A 25,827-nucleotide genomic window follows, 5' to 3' on the forward strand; every position below is an offset into this window, starting at 1 on the left:
AGAACCCCAACAAGTTGCCCCGCGGGCTTGGGCAGCCTGCTTTTATTCCCTTATCTGGCCCCACCCACATCCTGCTGATTGGTCCATTTTACAGCAAGCTGATTGGTCCGTTTTACAGAGAACTGATTGGTCCGTTTTGACAGGGTGTGGATTGGCACATTCACAAACCTTTAGCTAGACACAAAAGTTCTCCAAGTCCCCACTAGATTAGCTAGACACAGAGCACTGACTGGTGCATTTACAAACCTTGAGCTAGACACAGGGTGCTGATTGGTATGTTTACAAACCTTGGGCTAGACACGGAGTGCTGATTGGTGTATTTATAATCCTTTAGCCAGACATAAAAGTTATCCAAGTCTCCGTCCGACTCAGGAGCCTAGCTGGCTTCACCTAGTGGATTTTGCCCCAGGGCCGCGTCAGGCACCTGCACTCCTCAACCCTTGGGCGGTCATGGGACTGGGCGCTGCCGAGCAGGAGGCAGCGCCCCGTTGAGGAGGCTCAGGCCAAGCGGAAGCCCACTGCGGGGGAGGGGTGGCTCAGGCAGGGCGGGCTGCAGGTCCCGAGCCCTGCCCCACGGGGAGGCAGCTGGGGCCAGTGACAATTCGAGCGTGGCTTGGGCAGGCCGGCAGTGCTGGGGGACCCGGCGCCCCCCCACCCCCGCAGCTACTGGTCCAGGTGCTAAGACCCTCACTCCTCACTACCTGGGGCCGGCGGCGCTGGCCAGCCGATCCGAGTGCGGGGCCCGCCAAGCCCACACCCACCCGGAAATCACGCTGGCCCGGGAGTGCCCTGCGCAGCCCCAGTTCCCGCCCACACCTCCCCCTCCACACCTCCCCGCAAGCAGAGGGAGCCGGCTCCAGCCTCGGCCAGCCCAGAGAGGGGCTCCCACAGTGCAGCGGCGGGCTGAAGGGCTCCTCAAGTGCAGCCAGAGGGCACCGAGGCCAAGGAGGCACTGAGAGTGAGGGCTGCCAGCACGCTGTCACCTCTCAGCAGCATACAAGAGCCACCTGGGAAGTGGCCACTGAATCTGGGCTCAGGCTATAGGACCCTTCTCTTGATTTTCAAGTTCAGTCTCCCATTTTTCCTTGTCATTTTTGTTTTGCCAGCTTTCAGTGGCAGCAGCCCCTCCCCCTGGGGCTCAGAGCTGGAGAGGGAGTTTTAAGTGGTTTCTGCAAAGTATTTTGGAGGAGAATGATCTGCCTTTAGTAGTCAAGGACTCTTGCAACACTCAGGCTCTGTTTTATGGACAGAAAGAGTCCAGGAGGCTCTCTGAGCCGCACAAGGCCCTTTGCAACCTTCCTGGGCTCGGGCTGACAGCAGCCATTTTGGAACATGTGAAACGGATTTCAAATTCCCTCTTTGCAGTTCGAGAAGATGGCGGCCTGAGCCGGAGTCCTCCTTCCCCTCCTCCCTCTCCACTGCTGCAATGCCCAGGCCCCCCCCCCGCCCCACCATCACCACGTTTCCCGTCTGTAATGGTGCCAGAGGCTTTAAATCTTGCGGAAGCCACATCTGCTGCCTGCAGGTAAACCTCCCTGGCTGAGCCCACTGCGCACGCCTCCACGTTCTGGAGCCAGAAACAATGAGAAGCACATTTCCGGCAGCATCTCTCCTCCCGGTCATTTGCATAGCACAACCTCTCCCTCCACCCCCTCCTGTCTCCCTCGTGGATCTTCATGTAATTAATTAATATCGCGTTCATCAGAGCTTAATTCATGTTCTTGTAATATACAAGGATTAAAAAAAAAAAATCCTACCAAGAGAGCAGTAATAGGCTCCGGCTTTTCTGGTCTGGGAGCAAATATAATGAGCTACCATGAAAATATTGAATCGCTTCCCGCAGTCCTCACACCTCAGGGCACTGGCATGTTTACTGTGGTAAGCCACCTCTGTGTTCAGAAACACCACGGCCTGCTTTTCTGCCGGGGTAGCCAGGCTGGGGGCCTCTCTGGAGCTCCTCCTAGGAGTGCACTCAGCAAGGCAGAGGCTCGGCGCCCTTCCCGGGGATGCATTCAGCAGGGCAGAGGCTCGGAGCACTTCCCGGGGGTACTTTCAGCAGTGGCAGAGGCCCAGCAGATGCTGGGGTTCTGTGTGGGTGGGAGCTGAGGGTTGGGCTTGCTGCAGAATGCCAAGAGTGGCATTGCAAGTTACTCCTTCCCTCCCAGAGCCCATTTATTTTTAAGCCACCCTCTCCCCTCCACTACAGTGTGAGGGCTCCTCCATGCTAATCGCCCTATAGAACAAGGAGAAAAGGAAAGGTGGGCCCTTCACGGTATATATTTTGCTCTCTGATTGGAACGAAACGAACTCAGTGTAATGTCCAGGCTGTTGTGGGGGCTGGGTTGTTTCTGGACAGAAAGTCCCATCTGTGTCCAGGGGGCCGCGTCTGAGTACGGGGCATCCACACTGGCAGGCTGTTTTGCTCGGAGCTGGGACATAACACATGGGCTGTGTGCGCCCTCTTGGGGACTGGAAACCCAAGGGGCCGATCAAGGGTTCTTGATTCAACCAAACCTCCCCCTTGCCATCCTCCATGCAGAACGCGTCCCTGGGGCCCTCGCCCTGTCGTGAACAAAGCACGACTATTTTGTAAAAGGAAGATCAAAGAGCCAGAAGTCGCGGATGTGTGTGTGGCAGGTGGGGACTCAGTGACAGTGGCCATGCGGTGTGTCCCGTGGTCGCCCCAGAGGCGTATGGGCCAGGCCGCTGCACATACCCTGGGAGGAGGCAGGTGGGGAGGGAACCCGAGGACCCTGCCTGTGCTCACCCTTCTGTTCCTCTGTGGGACCCATTATGGCTGGAGGGGACTTTTTCCTCCTCCCCCCACCCCTCCCCTCCTCACCTTCCCTCCCCCTGCTTTTTAATTTCTTCCCTTTTGCAAGGCTTTCTGTCCAGCTGGGGCTGGGAAGGAGATGCCCCCGACCCCCTCTCGTGCTCGCCGGGGTGGGGGTGGGAGGAATCTGGAAACCACGTGCGATGCTCGGGGCTGCGCCCTCCATCCCAGCGCGTGGGTCCGTGAGCGCCGCGCAGCCTCCCGGACCGCCCTGAGCTGCTGCGCCCGGCGCTGCTCCTCCTTCCCCAGCTCCGCGCCTTCCCCTCGCGATCCCCCTCCTGCCTCTTCGGTCCTGGAAGCATCCCAAGAGGGGGTGGGGGCATGGAGGGAGAGAGGGGAGGAGGGAGCTGCCCGGGGGCTGGGCCGCCAGGAAGTGGGACGGGGACTCTGGCGCCCCTCCAGGCTGCTGCGCGCGGGCTGGGGACCGAGCACCGCTTTGCGCGCCAGAAGATGCATCTTCTGGAACGGCAGCTGAGGCAATGCGGGGTGTGAAGCGGCGGCGGGCAGAGGGGCTCGCAGGGGCTGGGATCCGCGTGCCCCTCTCTGCCTGGGTGCGGAGCACAATGTGCCCAGGCAGGGGCAAGGACGTCCGGGAGGGGCTGGGTTGCGCACGCTCGCGGGGCCGTCGCAGATGGGCGGTTTGGAGGCGCTGCAGTCCCTGGGAAATGGGAGCCTTCGTCCTGTTCTCTCTGCCGCTTGGCTGGGCTGGGCAGGGCGGGAAAGCCAGGGTCCCCACCCCTCCTGGAGCAGAGCACTCCGCGCTGGCTGTTCCGGGGGCCCGGGAGGGCAGAGCTGTCAGGAGGTCTGTCTGGCATCATTAGGGGGGCTGTCTGTCTCTCTGTCCCCGGCTGGCGTGGCCCGGCAGGAGGCGAGGCTGATATTTTCAGGAGACCTGGTGATTTGACCTGACACCTGTCAGTCAGGTAAGCTCTGGCCTCCTGCCTGCATCTCCCTGGGGAAGAGCCGGTTCTGCTGCCTGACCGGGAACGGGTCCCTCAGTGCTAAGGATGGCAGCTAATGAGCCCGCCGAGGGGCTGCCCGCCGGGTGCACAGGCAGGAGAAGTGGGCATATCCCCTGCTTGACAGGCCCTGCAGAGGGGCCGCCTCCTCCCCCAACGCCTTCTGCCCCGCTCCTAGTGTCTCCAACATTGACCCTGGAAATCACTTTCTTGCTTCTCTTATCAGGATAGTCCTACATGTCTGGAACTTTCTGGGATGTTCTCTTTGCCTTGGAAGTGTTTATCTATTACTTTAAAATCACCTCTAGGGTATTTATCCTTAAAGATAAAGCCAGTACCTAGAACCAGGTGTCCTTCCTGCAAGGCTTTAGGCCCTGCCTGACTTGGGTTCTCAGGCAACCCTTTCCTTCCCTGTGTAACGTGGGTTTTGGCTTTTGCGGAAGTAATCTGTTATGGTCTAAATTGTGTCCTCCTCAAATCCATATATTAAATCCCTAAGCCCCTGGCTGGGTGTGGTGGCGAGCGCCTGTAATCTCAGCACTTTGGGAGGCCGAGTTGGGGGCGATCACCTGAGGTCAGAATTTCGAGACCAGCCTGGCCAACATGGTGAAACCCCGTCTCTACTAAAAATACAAAAATCAGCCAGGCGTGGTGGCGACCGCCTGTAATCCCAGCTACTCCGGAAGCTGAGGCTGGAGAATCACTTGAACCGGGGAAGCAGAGGTTGCGGTGAGCTGAGATCACGCCATTGCATTCCAACTTGGGGGACAACAGCGGAACTCTGTCTCAAAAAAATAAATAAATAAAATAAAAATAAAATAAATCCCGAAGCCCCAGTATCTCAGGATATGATCGTATTTGGAGATACAGCCTTCTATAACCTTCTATAACCGCAGTCCCCAACCTTTTTGGCACCAGGGACTGGTTTCGTGGAAGGCAATTTTTCCACAGACCCGGGTGGGGTGGGGGATGGTTTCGAGATGATGAAAGTGCGTTACATTGCACTTTATTTCTATTGTTATTACACTGTAATATATAATGAAATAATTATACATTTCACCATAATGTAGAATCAGAGGGAGCCCTGAGCTTGTTTTCCTGCAACTAGATGGTCCCATCTGGGGGTGATGGGAGACAGTGACAGATCATCAGACCTTGGATTCTCATAAGAAGCACGAAACCTAGATGCCTCACGTGTGCAGTTCACAACAGGGTTCATGCTCTTGTGCAAATCTAATGGTTCCTAAAGGGCCACAGACCGGTACTGGTCCTTGGCCCAGGGGTTGAGGACCCCTGTTCTATAAGGTCGGGAGAGAGGCCTCAGAAGAAACCAACCCTGCCGAGACACCTTGATCTCAGACTTCCAGCCTCCAGAACTGCGTGGTGATGCGTTCCTGTTGAAGGCACTCCAACCGCAGTGCCTTGCCGTGGCAGCCCTCAACAACGAATACAGAGTCTGTTGAACAAAATGAATCCAAAATGTATGCCCAAAGATAGCTGCCAGGTCTATGAAAACACCTGCTCTGATACGAGGGGACGTGAACGACAGATGTGAGTGTTGGAATTCAAGTTGGTCTTGTTAGTCATTCTCCTGCCCCATACCCCCTGCCCCCATAACAGTTACATTTTCTTAAAACATACTCATTTAAAAAGGTATTTACACAACAGATCAACATTTAAGTACATGTTTAAAAGTAATTATGAATGTGCTCACCTGTCAGGACAGGATGGTTTTGCTTATGTGTTTCCAGTTGGTTGGGTAAATAATCAGCTCAGGTGTTGTTTTGTTTTACGCCTACCCCCTACTGTAATTGTGTGTTTACTTTTATGATAATGTCACATCACTCTCATATTTAACTACTAGCAGGGATTAAGTTATTCCAATAAAAGACAGAGAAATAAATTTCAGACCCTGTTTCCTGCCTGTCCCCACCCCCATTGTTCAAAAATTGGACAATTTTCCAAGATCATCGGAAGCAGTTTTGAGCATTTGGAAGCCGTGGATGCCCTGGCCTACGGCAGCTTTTTTCAACTGTAACCCACTTGCCGATAAGGTCTCCCTGTGTGGGGTCAAAGGATGTGGCCCCTGCCATCCTTGTGGTCACTAGGGAGGGTACAGGCCTGTGTGCCACACCCCAGCCTAACTGCTCCTGGGGGCCTGGGCAGTTGTGGTCACTAAGTCCTGACTCTGCCATGGAAGAGACGTCTTCTGGGCGGACACTGATGCTCAGTGGCCTCCAGGGGACTTGGCGGGTCCCCTTGACACACTGGAGGCTCCCTGGCTAGAGTCCCCTCCCAGACACCCTCATTCCTGTGTCTCCAGGACTGGAGAGGCCTACTGGCCATCCAGGAGGATGTTTCTGTTGTCGGGCAGATGGTTGGCCCCATGCAGGGGATGGGAAAGCTTCACCTGCCACGGTTGGTAGGTATCTCAACAAGGAGTCCATTTAGTAACTCACTGTGTTAGTGCCAAGGATGGCCGTGTCGGGCAGCACAGATCCATTGTGGCCAGCAAGCTTACAGACACTGTCTGTTGTCAGAGCAGAGATGGTGTGGAGTTCACATCATCTTCATCACCAGAAACTGCCCCTGCAGGAGCTTGGAGGGGACCCAGGTGCTGGTAGTGACCTTGGCACATTCACAGGGTGACGGCAGAGACAATGGTGGTGACGATAGTTGGGATAGTAACTCGACCTCACAGCTGCGTCCATGTCTTGCAAAATCACGTGGTCTCAGTTGGTCCTCACGGTCCTGGAAATTGTCATATTCTTGAGCTGTGGGCTGGAGGTGGGCAGGAGGCAAGGTCTAAAATTCACTTCTCTCTGCCTGACAACAGAAACATCCTCCTGGACGGCCAGTAGGCCTCTCCAGTCCTGGAGATACAGGAATGAGGGTGTCTGGGAGGGGACTGTACCAGGGAGCCTCCAGTGTGTCAAGGGGACCCGCCAAGTCCCCTGGAGGCCACTGAGCATCAGTGTCTGCCCAGAAGACGCCTCTTCCATGGCAGAGTCAGGACTTAATGGGTCCTGAATGGGTCCTCTCTTCCTTTACTCACAGAAGGTTTTGTGATGATGCCAACAACCAGGGCTGCCCTTGCCTTCCTTCAAATTGCCAAAGCAGTCAGGAATCTTCTGCCCTTAGAGTTTATCATGGGGTCCTCCCTCCACACCCTTGCTGATAGAGCTCTGGAGAGGGGCTTTGGGGAGCGTGTGACTATCCCCAGCATAGCCGCCCCCCATCAACACTTATCGTAGGGAAGGAAAGAAGCCAAACAGGTCTTACCGTCCCATTTTATGGATGAGGAGATGGGCACAGAGAAGTTCAGCAACGTGGCTCAGGTCGAATGCTTGTGATTTTTATTTTTTATTTTTTTTGCTTGTGATTTTTATGTCTTACACATTGCCTGGTGCCCTTCTGAAAAAATTCCACGTTGGAAACTTTGGGACATGAAGCCATTTACCAATAGGGTCATATGTCTAGGGAGACACTATTGCTATAGGTGTCAAAAAGTTTTGCTCCAGAAAAATGTCCAGACCAATTCTCCTTCTCAAGTAGGCCAGGATATCCACAGGACACCTTGAAACAGTGACTCCCTCCTGCATTTTATTGATTGATTGATTGATTTTTGAGACAGGGTCCTGCTCTGTCACCCAGGCTGGGGTGCAGTGGCTCAATCTCAGTTCACTGCAACCTCTACCTCCCGGGTTTAAGTGATTCTCCGGCCTCAGCCTCCTGAGTAGCTGGGACTACAGGCGTGCACCACCACATCCGGCTAATTTTTGTATTTTTAGCGGAGATGGGATTTCACCATATTGGCCAGGCTGGTCTTGAACTCAAGGTGATCCGCCCACCTCAGCCTCTCAAAGTGCTGTGATTACAGGTGTGAGCTGCTGCACTCAACCCCACCTGCATTTTAAATGGCTGCAGCCACACACAACATGCTTTCCTCCTTTGCAAGCTCAGCTGGGGGAGTGGGTAAGGGAGGGGCTCAGGGGTGGTGCTGTAGGTTCTTTTTACCTGGGTTTTCTCATGCAGAGTAATTGTGAGAAGAACAGGGTTTCCTCTCCTGAACTCGGAGGAAATGGAAAAAAATTTCCTACTAGCAAAAGCAGGCAGAAAAGAAATTTTAGAAGTAAAAGAAGTTTTACTTCTTAATTAGACTTTTAAATTTATTTATTTATTTATTTATTTATTTATATTTATGTTTTGAGATGGAGTCTCACTCTGTTGCCCAGGCTGGAGTGCAGTGGCACGATCTTGGCTGACTGAAACTTTTGCCTCCCAGGTTCAAGCAATTCTCCTGCCTCAGCCTCCTGAGTAGCTAGGATTACAGGTGCCCGCCACCATGCCCGGCTAATGTTTGTATTTTTAGTAGAGATGAGGGTTTCATCATGTTGGTCTCAAACTCGACCTCAGGTGGTCCACCTGCCTTGGCCTCCCAAAGTGCTGGGATTACCCAGGAGGCTGAGGCAGAAGAATCGCTTGAACCTGGGAGACGGAGGTTGTGGTGAGTGGAGATTGCACCACTGGACTGCAGCCTGGGCAACAAGAGTTAGACTCCATCTCAAAAAAAAAAAAAAAAAAAAAAGACATGAAGCCAGACAATGGGCCCAAAATGCCAGGGATGATCTGAGGTCCTCAAAAAGGGTCCAGGAAATGCTATATATAAAGAGTCAGAGTTGTGTACCAAGAAACATACCCATCCACTCTGTGTATACCCTGCACTTGCTGGCCCTCCGTCATTGGACATAGACGTGTGATATGGTTTGGCTGTGTCCCCACCCAAATCTCATCTTGAATTCCCATGTGTTGTGGGAGGGACCCGGTGGGAGGTAATTGAATCATGGGGGTGGGTCTTTCCCATGCTGTTCTCATGATAGTGAATAAGTATCATGAGATCTGATGGTCTTATAAGGGCGAGTTTCCCTGCATAAGCTCTCTCGTTGCCTGAGCCATCCATGTAAGACATGACTTGCTCCTCCTTGCCTTCCACCATGACTGTGAGGCCTCCCCAGCCATGTGGAACTATAGGTCCATCAAACCTCTTTTTCTTCCCAGTCTCGGGTATGTCTTTATCAGCAGTGTGAAAATGGACTCACTCCTGCCCTGTCTGGATCTGGACAAGAGCCCACCACCCTGTTGGCAGTAGTCAGGTAGCTCTGCCCCTAAGAACCTGCAGCTTTTGGAAGAAAGGCACCCTGTGGTTTCAGAAGCCCAAGAGTCCCTGCAGCTGAGCACCCCCAGCCTGGTGCTTGGCAGGTGATTGCCTCCTCACTTAGGAGAGGGAGCAGGTCAGCATGTATGAAGGGCCGCTCTCGGATCCTTTCAAAAAGAAGGGTGTCATGCAGATGCCAACAGGTTGATCATCAGAACCAGAGGGTGCTTTAACATGCAGGTTCCTGGGCTCTGCCAAGGTGATTCCCGGGTAGGACTGCCAAGGTGAGGCCTGGGAAGCTGTTTCTAAAATTTCCTCTTGTCTCTGATGCACAGCTTGGGTGAGAGTCACAGCTGATTGCCAGAACGTTACGGCAGGAGGGGGAGATACTGACACCAAGCCTTGCCTGAGACCCACCCGAGAGGCGAAGTGCCTTTCTGGCTTGACAGTCTTGGAAGGAGGGGTCGGGAGGTCTGGCCTGCCTGGGAACCCTGGAGTTTCTATGCTTTTCTCATAGGACAAAGGCACAGAGTTTTGTTTTTTTTGGTTTTTTTTTTGGTTTTTTTTTTTTTTGAGATGGAGCCTTGCTCTGTCACCCAGGCTGGAGTGCAGTGGCGGGATCTTGGCTCACTGCAAGCTCCGCCTCCATGGTTCACGCCATTCTCCTGCCTCAGCCTCCCAAGTAGCTGGGACTACAAGCGTCCACCACCACGTCCAGCTAATTTTTTGTATTTTTAGTAGAGACGGGGTTTCACCGTGTTAGCCAGGATGGTCTTGATCTCCTGACCTCGTGATCCGCCCACCTCGGCCTCCCAAAGTGCTGGGATTACAGGCATGAGCCACCGCACCTAGCCAGGCACAGAGTTTTATCAGCAAAGAGTAAACCAAAATGTATTCTCTGAACACAAAACTGGTTGAGAGTGCCAGGCTGAAAGCCGTTGTGCTGGGAGCCGTGGGTGCTAACGTCATCCCCCTCCCTGCCCGATGGCTCCTCTTCCAGGGTCTGAACCAGACAGCCCTGAAAAGTGGCGTTCGGAGTGCTGGGCCTTCAAGGTGCCCTTAGTCTCTTTGGTAGAAAACAAGGAAGCAATGTCCTTGTATGGGGGTACTGCTCTCCTCCTGGGAGGGAAGGAAATGAGACTGACGCAGCCACATGTGGCATGGGGAGTGCAGTCCAGGCAGAGGGTGGTGGCTCCTCAAATACCCACCCTTGGTTTCCTGCATACCTAAGGGGGTGTGTGACTCAGGGGTCCTTCCTGTTGTCTGTGGTATCTTTACATTAACCACCTGAGGGGAAGTTTTAATTTGTAATAAATCTGTATTATGGTGGAAGTCCAACTGCTCCAGCGGCTATAAAAATTAATTCCTTATCCTAAACATTATTACATAGCTTTCGAAATGAATCGACTTGTGGTTGGGTTCTTGGTTTGGGCCATTATTTGCAATTAGTATAATCAAATAGCATCATCCGTAATACTTCCCCTCCTATCCCCAGCCCTCCCTGGGCCCCACCCCCTGGTCTTGTCGGGAACTGGATTCGATGAAGTCATCAGAATTGTCAATGGCATATGGTGGGTGGAGACTGCCTGCTGATTTTGATGGCTAAGAAAGAGGTTTTCCATTCTTGAATAGTCAATTTTGCTCACTGTTGTTGTTTGTTTCTTTCAGAAAACTGTGTATTCTTCAGAACATCATGATAACCTGGCATTCACGGGTCTATGGAGAGAATTCAGGGGGTCCGGGAGCTTGGATGGGATAAATTTGCATCTTTATTTTCAGGAAAGTTTTACTGAAGTTTAGTATTTTCTTTCATTATAAATGGAATCAGTACAACCCAATAGTATGCACAGTTACTTCTCCACAACATCAAAGTGGCTGCAGATATCTCAAAATATTATTTACATTTATCATAACTTAGAAATTTGGGTGGTAATTAAACCAGCAACTATTCTTTGTTTAATGCATTAAGAAAGAAGTGTGTATACTATCATATCTCAATTAAAAATATTTTAAGAACTGGATTTTAACTTTATTGGTTTCCTTTGTAACTCTCTGTATTCCATTTTAGGCATTTAAAAATATTATTTTGAGAAGGGCTTCCGCAGATGTCAGAGGTGTCCATGGCAGAGCCATGATTAAGATCTGCTGGTGTAGACTAAAGCATCTGAGGTTGGTATGAAAGTTGTGTTTGTGTTCAAATCCTAGTCTCCCATCTCATAGCTGCACAAGGTGTGCCCTGATCCATCACTTTATTATTATTATTATTTTTCTTGGGATGGAGTCTTGCTCTGTCACCCAGACTGGAGTGCAGTGGTGCAATCTCAGCTCACTGCAACCTCTGCCTTCTGGGTTCAAGCAATTCTTCTCCCTCAGCCTCCTGAGTAGCTGGGACTACAGGCACGAACCACCATGCCTGGCTAATTTTTTTTTGTATTTTTAGTAGAGACGGGGTTTCACCATGTTGGCCAGGCTGGTCTCAAACTCCTGACCACAAGTGATCCACCTGCCTCAGCCTCCCAAAGTGCTGGGATTACAGGCATGAGCCACTGCGCCCAGACTCATCACTTTAAAATAGGAATAATAGCCACCATACAAGGGTATTGGGAACGATTAAAAGTGTTAGTACTACAGGAATAATTCTAGGACCTAACCTCATAGGGTTGCAGGAGCACTGAATGAGGTAATCCATGAGGTTAGGTCCTAGTATTATTCCTGTTTTACAGATGGGGAAATTGAGGTTTATTTCAAGTAAGTGCCCAAGGTCACATAGCTAGGAAGTGGTAGAACTAGGATTCGAGCCCCAGCCATTGGGTAGCAGATCCCATCCCAGATCCTATATTGCCCTCCAAAAAGTCAAGCACCCCTGAGTCAGTGGAAGTTGCAATCTGGGTCATACAGAGTCTGGAGGCCAGTCTCCAATTTCTAGGTTCTTAGAGCCCTCATTTGACCTTGAGCTCTAACAAAGTGCTCACAAACATGTGCCAGTGACTTCCCACGATGAAGGACAGTTGTGTGGGTCTATGGTGGGGTGATGCGTTGCTTCTTACTGAATGTGAAATAAAGCTTAGGAACACTGGAGCTGTGTGCTTCAGGAGTGGTGGGGATTGCCCTGGTTGAGTGACTGGAGCAGTAAGTGAGATGGGATCTTTGGTGTCATCCTATGATGATGGTGACAGTGGCAGTGATGATGACGACAATCACTTTCTTCCTCCTCCTCCTTTTCCTCCTCTTCTTCTTCTTCTTCCGCTCCTCCTCCTCCTCCTCCTTCTTCTCCTTTTTTTTTTGAGAACAAGTCTCTCTCTGTCACCCAGGCTGGAGTGCAGTGGCACAATGTCGGCTCACTGCAACCTCCGCCTACTGGGTTCAAGCGAGTCTCCTGCCTCAGCTTCCTGAGTAGCTGGGACTACAGGCGTCCACCACCACGCCCAGCTAATCTTTGCATTTTTAGTAGAGACGGGTTTCACCATGTTGGCCAGGCTGGTCTCAAACTCCTGACCTCAGGTGATCCACCCGCCTCAGCCTTCCAAATTGCTGGGATTACAGGTGTGAGTCACTGCGCCCAGCCGACAGCATGCCCTTTGAGTGCCTACTGTGTTTCAGGTCCTGATGCTGCCCTTGAGGAGCTGACAGTCGGGGGGAAAGGACCAGGAATATGCTGTCTTGCCCCATCACAAAACAAGAGAAAGAATAATGAGTGTCACAAGAGACGTGCTAGCAGCAGGTGATGGGAGGTTGTCACAATGATAATGAGCTTTAGGTTCAGTGCAGACTTGGCTGGTGGGGCTGGCAAAACTGCGGAGATTCAGAGCAACTGGGGAGAGGCAGTGTACGTTAATCTGAACGAATATTAATGGAAGATCTTAATAAAATTACATTTGTGTCTATTTATCTGGCTGTATGAGTTTCCCTAAATTTGGATGGGCATGTTTCAGATGGTTTGGCTTAAGACAGATGTCTTCCTTTTATATAATTCCTTTGTGTCTGAGGTCATACTCTGTGAGATTTTGATCTTCAAAATTGGTCCAGACTTATTTTATGTCTCAGCATATGGACTGTCTTGGTGAGGGCTCCATGTGCCTTTGTAAAGAACATGTATTCTGTAATCACTGGGTGTAGTGGACCTTAAATATCAATTAGGTCACAATAGTTGTTAGAATGTTCAGTGTCCTTACTGATTTTTTTATTTTTTTGTTTACTGACTCTGTCAGTTGCTGAAAGAAAGGTATTAAAATCTCCAACTATAATTTTTGGATTTGTCTATTTCTCCTTTTAATTCTGACAGGTTTTGCTTTATTTATTTTGAAACTGTTATTAGGTGCATATACATTTAAGATTGTTATGATTTCCCAATAAACATATCCTTTCGTCATTATGCAGTCTCCCTCTATCTCTTTGGCAATACTCTTTGTCTTGAGCCTATTATATTAACATAGCCATACCTGTTTTTTGCACTCATTGTTTGCCTGTTATACCTTTTTAAATCCTTTTATTTTTAGTCTGTCTGTGTCTTTATATTTAAAATATATCTCGGCCAGGCACGGTGGCTCATGCCTGTAATCCCAGCACTTTGGGAGGCCAAGGTGGGCAGATCATGAGGTCAGGAGATTGAGACCATCCTGACTAACACGGTGAAACCTTGTCTCTACTGAAAATACAAAAAATTAGCCGGGTGTGGTGGTGGGTGCCTGTATTCCCAGCTGCTTGGGAGGCTGAGGCAGGAGAGGCGGAGCTTGCAGTGAGCCGAGATTGTGCCACTGCGCTCCAGCCTGGGCGACAGAGAGACTCCGTCTCAAAAAACAAAACAAAACAAAAAATAAAATGTGTTTCTTGGAGATGACACATAGCTGGATCTTGCAGTGTTATTCAGCCAGATTGTCTCTGCCTTTTAAGTGGGATGTTCAGTGCATTTCTGTTAAGCGTGATTATAGATGTAACTGTATTTAGATCTGCCATTATGACATTTGTTCTCTTTTTGTCCCGTCTGTTTTTTTGTTTTGTTTTGTTTCCCTGTTTCTCTTTTCCTGACTTCTTTTAGGTTAATCATATTTTTTGGTATCCCATTTTAATGAGTTTATTGGCATTTTAGCTGTACTTTTGCATTTTGAATAGTGGCTAACTTAGGGATTATAACGTGATACTGTGACATAATAAGCAATATATATTTGGACTTTGTTCCTGGTAGAAGAGCTTCTAAAACTTTTAGAGTTTCCTGAGTGATAGGGGTGAGGGTCTTGTTAGTCTTAATAAGCCCCTTTCAACCTTACCTGTGTTTCTGCTAAGGAGGTGAATCTTGGTGGGCCCGTCCTAGGTAGCAAGACAGGGTCTTGCCCTGTCCACCAAGCTGGAGTGCCATGGTACAGTCTTGACTCACTGCAGCCTCAACCTCCTGGGCTCAAGCAATTCTCCCGCCTCAGCCTCCAGAGTAGCTGGGACCACAGGTGCATGCCAGCATGCCCGGCTAATTTAAAAAAATATTTTTGTAGAGACGGGGGTCTGACTATGTTGCCCATGCTGGTCTTGAACTCCTGCCTCAAATGATCCTCCTGCCTTGGCCTCTCAAAGTGTTGGGATTACGAGCCCCCACACCCAGCCTCAAAGGTGTTTAAAGAGCATCTACTTTGTGCTCAGTTTCCTCACTCCTCCATGGAAAGCCTGCGGTGGCTCTCCTTTGCCCTCAGGATACAGCCTGACTCCTTAATCTGGCTTAAAGGCTCATCCTTACCTGCAGGGCCAGGGCAGCTCCTCTCTTGCCCCTTCCTGTTGTGTATTTTGCGCTCTAGTTTCTCGGAAGCACCAGGCTGGCTTTGCCATGAGCCATGTCCAATGGCTCCTTCCACCCGGACCCCTGTCCCCACCGCCAGCGGCTGACTTTCCCTGTGGCACTCTGCTGACCTTTATTCACACCCTCAACACACCTGCCACCTTCTAGGTGTGGCACTTCCTGCTCCTCCAGATGGGCTTAAGTGGGCACAGCCAGAGCTTCCATGCCTCATCCTGGCAGTGACAACGTGTGACACCTAAGGGAAGCCCTGACCCCAGTCCTGCCACCGCCTTGCTCTGGTGGGCTCTGTGAGGGTGCACTGGATGAATTCACTAGTGCAGCAGTGCTTCCGCCTTCCAGAGGGACCGTCGGAGCCAGCCCCGCGTTGCCGGGACCTGACGACCCTGAGGTCCAGCCTTCCCCGACGCCCAGCCCAGCTCAGTCCACTGTGTCCTTTTCGGCCTCTTCCCGTCCTGGTTTCTCAGTCGTTCTCAGCCAAGCCACAGGACTGGAAGCTTTGTTGCTTTCTCTAAGGACTTGCCTGTCAGGGGCAGTTAGTTCGAGGGGAACGGGGAGTGAAGACTCAATGTGAATTTCAGGTAAAAATCTCCGGGTCTGAGGAGACTGGGTCTGACAGCCAGTGCTGGCCTCGGGGACCCTGATGGAGATGTTCACACAGGTGCCCAACTGCAGGACGACCCTGCCGAGGAGCCACCTGCTGGGGCCAATTAGAATTCCTCGTTCTGAGCTGGGTTAATTTGCATAAACTCTGGGCCCCCAGGAAAAATCTTCCGCCAGGCCTCTTCTTCTTTGTTAATTGAAAAAGGCTCTTTGTCTGTTTTCAGCTGTCAGCTCACATGTGGCCTCCCCAGGCAAGATTTTACAGGCTCCTCAGACCAGGCAGGTCACCCCTGCGGTCTCTGCGTCTCTTCCCCACTCCTCAGCTCACCCTCTCGGAATTATCTGTGAGTTTCCTTCCAGCTCCAGCGCCACAAGGACAGGGACCTTGTCTCTTCCTGTGGTGGTTGTTTTTATTATCACTAAATCCATACCTAGTGCACGGTAGAGGTTGTTTGCTCAATGAATGAATGCATTTCCTTGTAGGACGCCCGGCTGCCCCGAGTGAGCCACACTCCTTACAAGACCAGGCAACTACGTGGAAGAAATGTTTATATTTATCAAGAAACACTCTTCCAACCATTTTTAATTTTTTTTGGACATTAAAGTATTTATTAGGTCGGGTGTGGTGGTTCACGCCTGTAATTCCAGCACTTGGGGAGGCTGAGGCGGGTGAATCACTTGAGATCAGGAGTTTGAGACCAGCCTGGCCAACATGGTGAAACCCTGTCTCTACTAAAAATACAAAAATTAGCCGGGCATGGTGGCTCGTGCCTGTAGTCCCAACTACTTGGGAGGCTGAGAAGGAGAATCGCTTGAACCCGGGAAGGGGAGGTTGCAGTGAGCCGAGATTGAGCCACTGCACTCCAGCCTGGGCGACAGAGCAAGACTCTGTCTCAAAATAAAATAAAATAAAATGAGATGTATTAGACAAAAACTGAGAGTTCTTACTTTAAATTGATTTGGAATTTTGGGTACACTTATATACTTTTTTCTAAAATAAATGGAAAGCGAATCATAGAAGAAATATTACTTTATATAAATATTATTAACTTGTTTTAAGTACTTATTAAAAACAACAACAACAACAACAACAACAAAGGCCAGGCATGGCCCCTTCTGCAGAGAGCTGGTCAGCCAGCATTTTCTCCAGCTCTTACCCCAGCTGCCTCTCTTCTGGTTTCTGAGCCTCCCCACCCCCACTTAAGGAGCTTACAGCTGAGCAGGAGAGATAAGATGTAAATGCGTGGAAAGATTATTTTTTATTTTTGGAAAGTTGAACATTTTAAGCCAACATCCCATGAGGCTGTGGGATTAGGCCGGAGGTAGAACTTGCTTATCCCATTTGGAATTGCTGAAGCTTCCCAGAAAGGCTTACTTCTTCCTCTTTTTTTATTTCTAAAATTCTGCAGAAATTCTTTCATGCCCAGGCTAGCCTTGGGAGAAGAGTGGATGTCAAAATGTCAATGATGTATTGGAACGATGGGTGGGAAAGAGAGCCAGGGGGAGCTTTTAAGATAACATCAGAGGAATTGGCTTTCAAGGGCTTGGTGGACGATTTTGAGGACTGGCTAATGCATTTGATCAGAAGACGGGTGGTGATGGGCTGTGTTCCTATCCTGCCTCCCGTTTCTAAAAACAGCAGGCACTCAACCAGCTCTCAGGTGTCCCCTTTGTCCCAGGAAGCTTGGCAGAAGGAGCCAGGACGTCTCACAAGGAGCAGATGGCCCTCAAAGCTGGAGGACCATCAAGAAAGAGCCTCCCTGATGAGGAGAACTTAGGTTACTGATGTGGGAACTCAAAAACTCTCGCTTCTGTGTACCCAGGAGTTCTCCTTTTCATCTCCCATAAGTATCTGAAGGACCCGGGGCAGTTGCACAGAGTGGCCATCGGGTGTCAGTGTGGAATTAGAAGCCCTGCCTGTGTTCCTTCGATCAGCTGCTTGGCTTTGAGTTAGATGCTCCTGGAAGCTGGGCCCGCAGCCCCATGCATGCTGGGAACGAGGATAGAGCGGCGAGGGCTCTCCCTTAATTTAATGGCTCCGTCCACTGAGCTGAGAACATGGCTGTGATCCTCAGCTTGGGCCGTTTCTATTGTATTGAGGCTTTGGAGTGCTTATGAGCTGGGCTGAGTCACGCTGATAAAAAGTTAATTTCTATTTGCTGTGGCTCAGTAATTGGATGAACATGAAAGCAATTAAATATTAAAACATACAAACAAATAACTAAGTCACTGTAATTAGCCAAAGTTTGATCACTGTCATATTTATTTAGGAAGAGGTGATATGTCTCAGCAGGTGACATTTTAAATACCCCGGGCCTCTCTGGTGTTGTCTTTGGAGAATGCTGAATAATGTACAGAGAATTTAATTAAACCCTGTTGTAAATCAGCCATGATGACAGGGAAATGACAGCCACATGTTGAAATGAGAATTAGTCCACAGCAAGGGATATTAATTAACTCTTTTTCTGAAGGCCTCTGGCACAGAGTGGCTTTAAAAAAAAAAAAAAAAAGCCAGCGCTTTGACGTGGGGAGGGGATTGTGCCTATTATTATTTTTATAATCATCATTATTATTTATGGCTTGAATTTCTTCAACGGCCAAAGTGCAGCTAATAATCACGATGCCATACAATGAGATTAAACAATTCTTTCCCCAGGCGCTTTGAGACCCAGGTAGAAAATAGCGCCATGAAAGGATGCCAGGGAACGAGAGAGTCCCTTTGGCAAACACCAGCACTTTTATAAGCAGCATATTATTCTCTTCCGGATTTGGACTCGGGGAGAATAGGTAGGGTGGTATTAGCAATGAAAGCACAGACCTCGGAGCCGGGAGAGACCGCGGAAATCTGTAGCCCGATCCCGCTCACTTTATAGAAGAGGAAACGAGGCGCAGGAAGATGTACAGATTTGCCCAAGTTCATAGGGCTTGTTGGAACAGAGTCAGGGTGGAGCGTGGCCCTGACCCCCGGTCAGTGGAGTTTCTGTTAACTGCCTCGCCCAGGTTTTAAAATGCAGGAAGCAGAGGACGAAGATGTGCCAGGAATGGTAAGCTGCTGCTGTGAAGACTGGGGAATAGAAACGCTGCTTTTGTTCCCGATGCTAAAACTCCCTGTGCAAATCGGAGCAGACGTCTCTCTTCACCATGCAGACAGTCTGGGGTCTTCCCCACATGGTCTCGGCTGGCCTCAGCCCCGGAAGGAGCTTGCCCTAGAGAAGCTGCTTTAGTCCTTCTTTGTGAATGCAAACTCCTGACAAATAGGACGCGTCTTGCCCAGTGCCCCTTCAAGGAGGGAGGCTTCGTCAATCAGTGAACCAGACCCCTGGCCAATGACTGGGGTCTGCAACAACACCCCCAAGCATCCCACAGCCTTGCAACGATCATTACCTTGCAGGATTCAAGTCACACACTCCCTTCCTTGGCAAAGAAGAACAAGGTCAGGGGCAATGCACTTGCCTTCCAGCAGGAAATGCTGCAACTCCGATGTGTCTCTAGGTGTGTGGACGCCATGCCTGTGCACAGTCCTGGGCACTTGCTTGAATAGCCATCAGCCAGAGCCGCCCCACGTGGGCCACAGAACATCACTCTATTGGCCCCCTGGAGCTGGTTATGGACAACTGCCTGAGCCAATCAAGAGCTCGAAAGGATGGGATGTCAGTTGCAGTAGACACAGTCCCAGTTGATCCTGACATCATATATAGGCAGATGTATGGCTTCTGGAACACTCTAGAAGATCTCTTCTAGTGCCCCATAGAGGCAAGAATCTGGCCATGGAGAGGTTACAAAACACAGCCTTTATTATCCTCCAGATTGGAGATGGTTGGTTTAGCACAAAAGGCTGGTGATTCAGAGAGGCAGCTGCCCTGGCTTTAGTGTTTCACATGTGTGTGTGCATAAAGGTGTCCCCAAACTCTGGCCCCCACCGATCCTTAGAGGAAGGGTGGCTGGAAGCAGATGAGGAAGTTGTTCTGAGGGCTATCTCGGCAGGTCTGAGACACATTTGTGTTGAGAGGAGAACCACAGATGTCCTGTGAGTTTGGTTTGGATGATGTTATCTGGAAGGTCAGGGACTTAACAGCAGCTTAACTTAATCCCCGGGGACCAGCAGTCCCTGTGTCAAAGTCACTAACGCAGAGAGGCACTGGGATCTTGGCTTGTCATGGGGAGCCCATCATATCTGGGTCAGCCAGAGCCTTCAACACAGGGCATTTTCACAACTTCCAAATGAAATTTGATTGGCAGTTAGAATGAAAGGTTCAAGTGACTATTTTCACCCAAGCCATGGTTCCGTCCAAGGAGTTCCAGAGCTCAGACATGATATGGCCTTGGGGGAGATCTTATGGGGCCTGGGAAGGCTGGGATGGGGAGGGAATAGGGAAGACAGAACGGGTGGGAAGCTCCAGCACCATATTTCCTAACCCGGTGGCCTGCAAAGCTCTCTTATGGAGGTGCCAATAGTTATCTAAACAAAAAGGGGTTCTGGGGCCACATGTGTGCAGCCAAACTTTTGCAAAAGGCTGCTCACTATAAGCCTGTCTTGAAAATTCACCATGCTTATTAGCATAATGCAGGCTCTGAGCAGTCCTGCCATGTGAAATTGTGTTTAAAATTTGCTTAATGGAGTGACTCTCACATTTGTACGATCACTGAGCCCACCTACCCCATTTTTGTGTGTTCATAGAACACTGTGGTGGGCAGAGTAAGGGTTCCACAAAGGTGTCCATATTCCAGTGCCTAGAACCTGTGACTGTGTCCCCTGACATGGCAAGAGGGACTTTGCAGATGTGACGAAGTTAAGGATCTTGAGATAGGAGATGGTTTTGGATTATCCTGCTACCTAACCTACTCATGAATCCTTAAAAGTAGACAATTCCTGTCTGTGGTTAGGGATGTGACCACAAAAGAAGAGTCAGAAAGAAGCAATGTTGCTGGCTTTGAAGACAGAGGAAGGGGCCGTGAACCAGGGAATGTGAGTGACCTCTAGAAGCTGGAAACAGCAAGGAAGTGAATTCTCCCCTAGACCCTCCAGAAGGAGCACAGCTCTGCTGATGCCTTGACTTGAGTGCAGTGAGCCCCAAGCCAGATTTCTGGCCAAAAGAATTTGTAAGATAATAAATGTGTTTTAGTTTAAGCCACTGGATCTGTGGCCATTTGTTACGGCAGCAGTAGAAAAGGAATCCACACACCTGTTTACATGTTGGCATTGTTGTGAGAAAAACTGACCAGGAATCCAAACAGGCAATTCAGAACGACTGACTGACCATCAGTCAATGCACTGCACACTGTGGACCAAACCGAACTGTGTAAGACATGGATCCTGCCCCCGAAGAGTTTGCATTTCACTTGGGAAGTCAAGACAGACACAAATAGAAGAGAAATATTAACAATTTCTAGGGCACAAAAACTTATTTATTTATTTTGAGACAGAGTCTCGCTCTGTCACCCAGAGCCTGCATTCCAGGCTGGAATGCAGGGGCACCATCTAGGCTCACTGCAACCTCCGCCCCCAGGTTCAAGCGATCCTCCCACCTCAGCCTCCCCGAGTAGCTGGGACTACAGTGCCCACCACCGTGCCCGGCTAATTTTTGTATTTTTAGTAGAGATGGGGTTTCACCATGTTGACCAGGCTGGTCTCAAACTCCTGACCTCAAGTGATCCTCCTGCCTCGGCCTCCCAAAGTGCTGGGATTACAGGCGTGAACCACTGCGTGCAGCCTAGGGCATGAAAACTTAATGACAAAGCTGAGGAGTTCAACTTCAAACAGCGCATGCACCCACCAGGGGTGACTGGGAGCTTTCACTGGAGGAAGGAGGCTGGGCCTTAAACGCAGGAATCCTCCAGGGAGAGCTGGGATTTAATGAGGATGGGGGAGTTTCCCTTGGGCTTGTGCAGTGCAGTGGGGTGGGGCTGGAAACAGCACTGGGAGGGGCTGAGCAGAGGCCACAGCGGGGCAGAACAAAGGCCTGGAGACTGGAACGAGCTGCGTTCTTGGGGGTGGGGGGTGGCAGCTGGAGAGTGGGGGCTTCCCCAGCGGGAGGGGGAGGACGATTCTGGAGGGCTTCCCTCCTTGTGTGCAGAGTGAGTCTCTGCTATGAGAAAGGTAGGAGCTCTTTCAGCTCCGGCTGAGAATGCCGGTGGAGCCGGCTGGAGGGGAGGGGCTCTCTGGGTATGAGTGGCAGGGTGGCTGTGCTGATGAAGGCACCAAGAAACCTGCCGGCTTTCTAGATGGTTCCTCTTATTTCTTTCCTTGTCTCAAGGCTTCCATTTTTGCTTCTGTAAGTTTTCCTATAGCAAGTTTTGAGGTACAGGAGTGTTTGTGCCACCCCAGCATGGGTGGTTTCCTGGTGCTAGGGGCAGGGGAGGGCCTTGTAGGGGTGTTGGGCCAGTGCGGTGACCCTTTGCAAAATCCTACAGCGGGTGGGGGAGCTGGATCTTTTTTTTTTTTTTTTTTTTTGAGATGGAGTCTTGGTCTGTCGCCCAGGCTGGAGTGCAGTGGTGCAATCTGGGCTCACTGCAAGCTCCGCCTCCCGGGTTCATGCCACTCTCCTGCCTCAGCCTCCCCAGTAGCTGGGACTACAGGCGCCGGCCGCCACGCCCGGCTAATTTTTTTGTATTTTTTTTAGTAGAGATGGGGTTTCACCGTGTTAGCCAGGATGGTCTCGATCTCCTGACCTCGTGATCCACCCTCCTCGGCCTCCCAAAGTGCTGGGATTACAGGCGTGAGCTACCATGCCCAGCCTCGTTTTGTTTTTTGGGACAGGATCTTGCTCTGTTGCCCAGGCTGCATTGCAGTGGTGCGATCATAGCTCACGGCAGCCTCAAACTCCTGAGCTCAAGTGATCCTCTTGCCTCAGCCTCCCAAGTAGCTGGGACTATAGGCATGCGCCACCATGCTCGGCTAATTTTAAAATGTGTGGTAGAGATGGGGTCTCCCGAGTAGCTGGGACTACAGGTGCCCGCCACCACGACCGGCTAATTTTTTTGTATTTTTTTAGTAGAGACGGGGTTTCACCGTCTTAGCCGGGATGGTCTGGATCTCCTGACCTCGTGATCTGCCCGCCTTGGCCTCCCAAAGTGCTAGGATTAACAGGCGTGAGCCACTGCACCCGGCCAAGCTGGATCTTAAGCTTGCTTACTGGTGACTTGTTGACCTCATCTTGGCTCAAAGAAGACACGGCCCCAGGTGAGTGCCTGGAGGTTATTTCCTATGTGATGCCTGTTCCAGGGCAGGAATGTTAGCCCTGTGCTGGCCACCAGAGAAGAAACTGATGGCCTGGTGACCGCCAGGCCTCTGACTGCAAGGCTAAGGACCTCTGACAGATATTGGGGGGCAGGGTGTGAGTTCAGATGGAAGCAGTCGGATCTTCCTGACCCTGCCTTACCTGGCAGTATCCACCTGCAGCCTCTGCACCTGCTGCCCGGCTGCCAGCAACACCTGTGAGCCTGACCGTGTGCCCCACCCCCTCCCCAGGTGGGCGGTCTAAGGCAGGCCCCGCCCACCAGCTCTGGCGCATGCGGCATGGACATCCTCCGGCCTCAGCGTCTCCCTTCCTGAGCGGACGGCCCACCCTGGAATTAGCCTCTTCTCTCCCAGGTATGTGCAATGCCCAGCTCCTCCTCTCCTGGCCGGCCTGGTCTCTCTCCTGGTCCCTTTCCTCACCGGGCTTTGGGTTCTAGGGTCCTTGAAGAGATGGAGGCCAGTCAGCCAATTTCAAGGTGGAGGAGTTTGGCTGGGCCGAGCAGGTGTGTCTAGTTGGCTGGTGCTGGGGAAAGGGGAGGGCCCTGCAGGGGTGTTGCACCTGTGGAGTAACCCTTTGCAAAAACATACAGTGGGTGGGTAGGGGGGCTGGATCTTAAGCTTGCTCACTGGTGACCTGTTGGGGCTGGACTGCCTGAGGCTCCCCCTTTGGCTAAGAATCAGGTGTGGGAGCTACGCCTGCTCCCTGGGAGGGCAGTTCCATAGGGATGGGGCCTGGGCATCTGAATTTCCAAAGCTCTGCAGTTGACTCTGATGGACAGCCTGGGCCGAGACCCCCAGGCAAGGCTTCTGGAAAGAGTTAGCCCAGCTCACAGACGGGAAGCCTTCTCTGGAACCTGGCCTGGCAGGAGTGCTGTTTTGGGAACGTGGGTTTCAGACTCAGACCTCTCTGGGTTTGAGCCTTGGCTCTTCCCTTAATGACCCTGTGACTTTAGACCAAGACTTCCTCTTTCTGGGCCTCAGAGTCCTTACCAGTGAAACGGAAGGAGTTCCTCCGTAGCAGAGCCTGTCTGAGGTTGCTTAATTAATTAAGCAGAAAAAATGTTGATTGTAAAAATGTGGGGTTCCCTAGGGCCACAGGACCCTTGAGTTCAACTGGATGCTGGACTCTAGGTGTCTCCTTCCTCTGCCTTCTAGGCCCATCAATTCATAGACTGGGCACCCAGGGAAAGACCAACCTCCAGGTATGTCTGTTCCAAGTTCCCAAGGTAGGGCCTCTGCTGGCTCCTGGTCCTTCACCTGTGCACAGAGGCCTCCTGTACAGTGCGGGGACTGGGGTTTCCCTGCAAGCGTCTGTTGTACTGAGGAGCCGTGAGCTCTGTGCAGAATGGTGCCACGCGGAGCTGGAGGGCAGAGGCATGTCCTCCCAGGTGATGGGGCATCCTCTTAATATTTGGAGCACAGACAGCACAGTGGCGAGGAGGGTATGGGTCCCGCACATGGACAGGAGTAGTCTGGGCATTGCCCTCAGCCTGTCCCCCGGGCCAGGCACCAAGGGGCACAGAGGGAGAGTCCATTTCTCTAAGTGGAAGGAAGAAGCACTCTTCCAAGGGCTCTGGGCTTTGCAGGCCTTTCCTTAAACGAACTGGAGAATTTATTTATCTTCGGTCAAGCTGTATAGATGTCAAAGGGCTGGCGACCCCTTTTAATTTGCAGTGCAGGGATGGCTAGGTTATTTTCTCATGAGTCTGGAAGAGCCCCAGAGGGGAGGGCTGAGCCCTTTGCCTGTCTGTTCACATAATCCAGACAGAGTAGACGGCCCATGATGGCTGCCACTAAGTGGCACCTGGCACCACTTAGGTGGCCTCAACACTGTCCTCCACTCAGCACACCACTCCGCTTACTGTTTCTCTGTTTCTCCCCCTTTTTCCCTTGGCTTGACTCCTTTTTTCTTCCCCCCCAGCCTTTCCACCGTAGCTGTTGTCAATCACGATTCCCGCCCACCCCACCATGAGCATTTATCAGCCCTCATGAATGACCAGAGGCTGTGGGCATGTGGAGATGGCATCTCCTTCCAACCTCAGTTCCTGCCGTCTCAGTGATGGCCCCAAACCTCTAGGCAGGAAAGAACAGGGACCCCAGCCTCCAAATGCAGAGCTTCAACCTGCCAGCAACATTTTTTTTTTTCTTTTGAGATGGAGTTTCACTCTTATTGCCCAGGCTGGAGTGCAATGGCGTGATCTCGGCTCACTGCAACCTTAGCCTCCCGGGTTCAAGTGATTCTCCTGCCTCAGCCTCCCAAGTAGCTGAGATTACAGAAGACCGCCACCACGCCTGGCTAATTTTTGTATTTTTAGTAGAGATGGGGTTTCCCTATGTTGGCCAGGCTGGTCTCAAACTCCTGACCTCAGGTGATCCACCCGCCTCGGCCTCCCAAAGTGCTGGGATTACAGGCATGAGCCACTGCATCCGGCTCAGCAACATTTTTTTACATTAGGAGGGGAAAGGGCAATGGGGCTGCATAGAAAGTCTAAACACTACATCTACGGAATAAATCATTTAAAAAATAACTTGCGTATGACTTAATGTTAATTATTTTACTTGACATTAACACACTTGATCCACATGTCCTGTTTGTTGATAATAAATAAGTTATACTGCTATGACAAATGTATATATTTTTTCTTTTAAACATTTTTAAAAGAGATGGGGTCTCACTATGTTTCCCAGGCTGGTCTGGAACTCCTGGACTCAAGCAATCCTCCCACGTTGGCCTCCCAAAGTGCTGGGATTACAGGCGTGAGCCGCTGCACCTGCCCTGACAAGTCTATATTTTAATGAGTTCAATCTGAACCGACTTCCATACATTTTTTTGTCAGTCAGGGTGATCGAGGTATAATTTGCATACAATAAAATTTATGCATTTTGGCACACAGTTCTGTGCGTTTTGATAAATGCAGGCAGTCGTTCAACCAGCACTTTAATCAAGATGTGAACAGTTCATTTGCTCCTCCCAAAACATGTTCCTTTGTAGTCAAAACTCCCTCTCTCCATAGTCCCTGGAAACTAATCATCTGTGATCTTTCCCTCTAGTTTCGCCTTTTCCAGAATGTCATAGAAATGGAATCATATGGTAGGTAGCCCTTTGAGTCTGGGTTTTTTTCCTTAGCATAACGCATTTGAGACTCATTCATGCTGGTGTGTATAACAGTAGTTTGTTTGTTTTTATTACTGAGTAGCATCCCATTGTATGGATTACACAGTCTATCTGTTTACCAAGTGAATGATGTTTAGAATGTTTCC

The 25,827-nt window shown here is 50.7% G+C and overlaps 2 long non-coding RNA genes across 4 annotated transcripts; both read left to right on the forward strand.

Moving 5' to 3' along the window:
• The first annotated feature begins 1,365 nt into the window (after positions 1 to 1,365).
• Positions 1,366 to 10,974, forward strand: LOC100936856 (uncharacterized). Its single transcript, XR_002912069.1, has 3 exons — positions 1,366 to 1,525; positions 8,851 to 9,083; positions 10,616 to 10,974. It is a non-coding gene; the product is annotated as an uncharacterized LOC100936856 (long non-coding RNA).
• Positions 10,975 to 21,368: 10,394 nt separating this feature from the next.
• On the forward strand, positions 21,369 to 25,149 carry LOC129051461 (uncharacterized). Of its 3 annotated transcripts, none has more exons than XR_008515746.1 (4): positions 21,369 to 21,426; positions 22,322 to 22,920; positions 23,722 to 23,768; positions 24,488 to 25,149. It is a non-coding gene; the product is annotated as an uncharacterized LOC129051461 (long non-coding RNA). The 3 variants fall into 3 exon arrangements; XR_008515745.1 differs by having other exon boundaries at positions 22,322 to 22,509; positions 22,716 to 22,920; positions 23,722 to 25,149; XR_008515744.1 differs by having other exon boundaries at positions 23,722 to 25,149.
• Positions 25,150 to 25,827: the final 678 nt, after the last annotated feature.

The sequence above is a fragment of the Pongo abelii genome, chromosome 19 (genome assembly GCF_028885655.2).
Source record: "Pongo abelii isolate AG06213 chromosome 19, NHGRI_mPonAbe1-v2.0_pri, whole genome shotgun sequence".
Lineage (NCBI taxonomy): Eukaryota > Metazoa > Chordata > Mammalia > Primates > Hominidae > Pongo > Pongo abelii.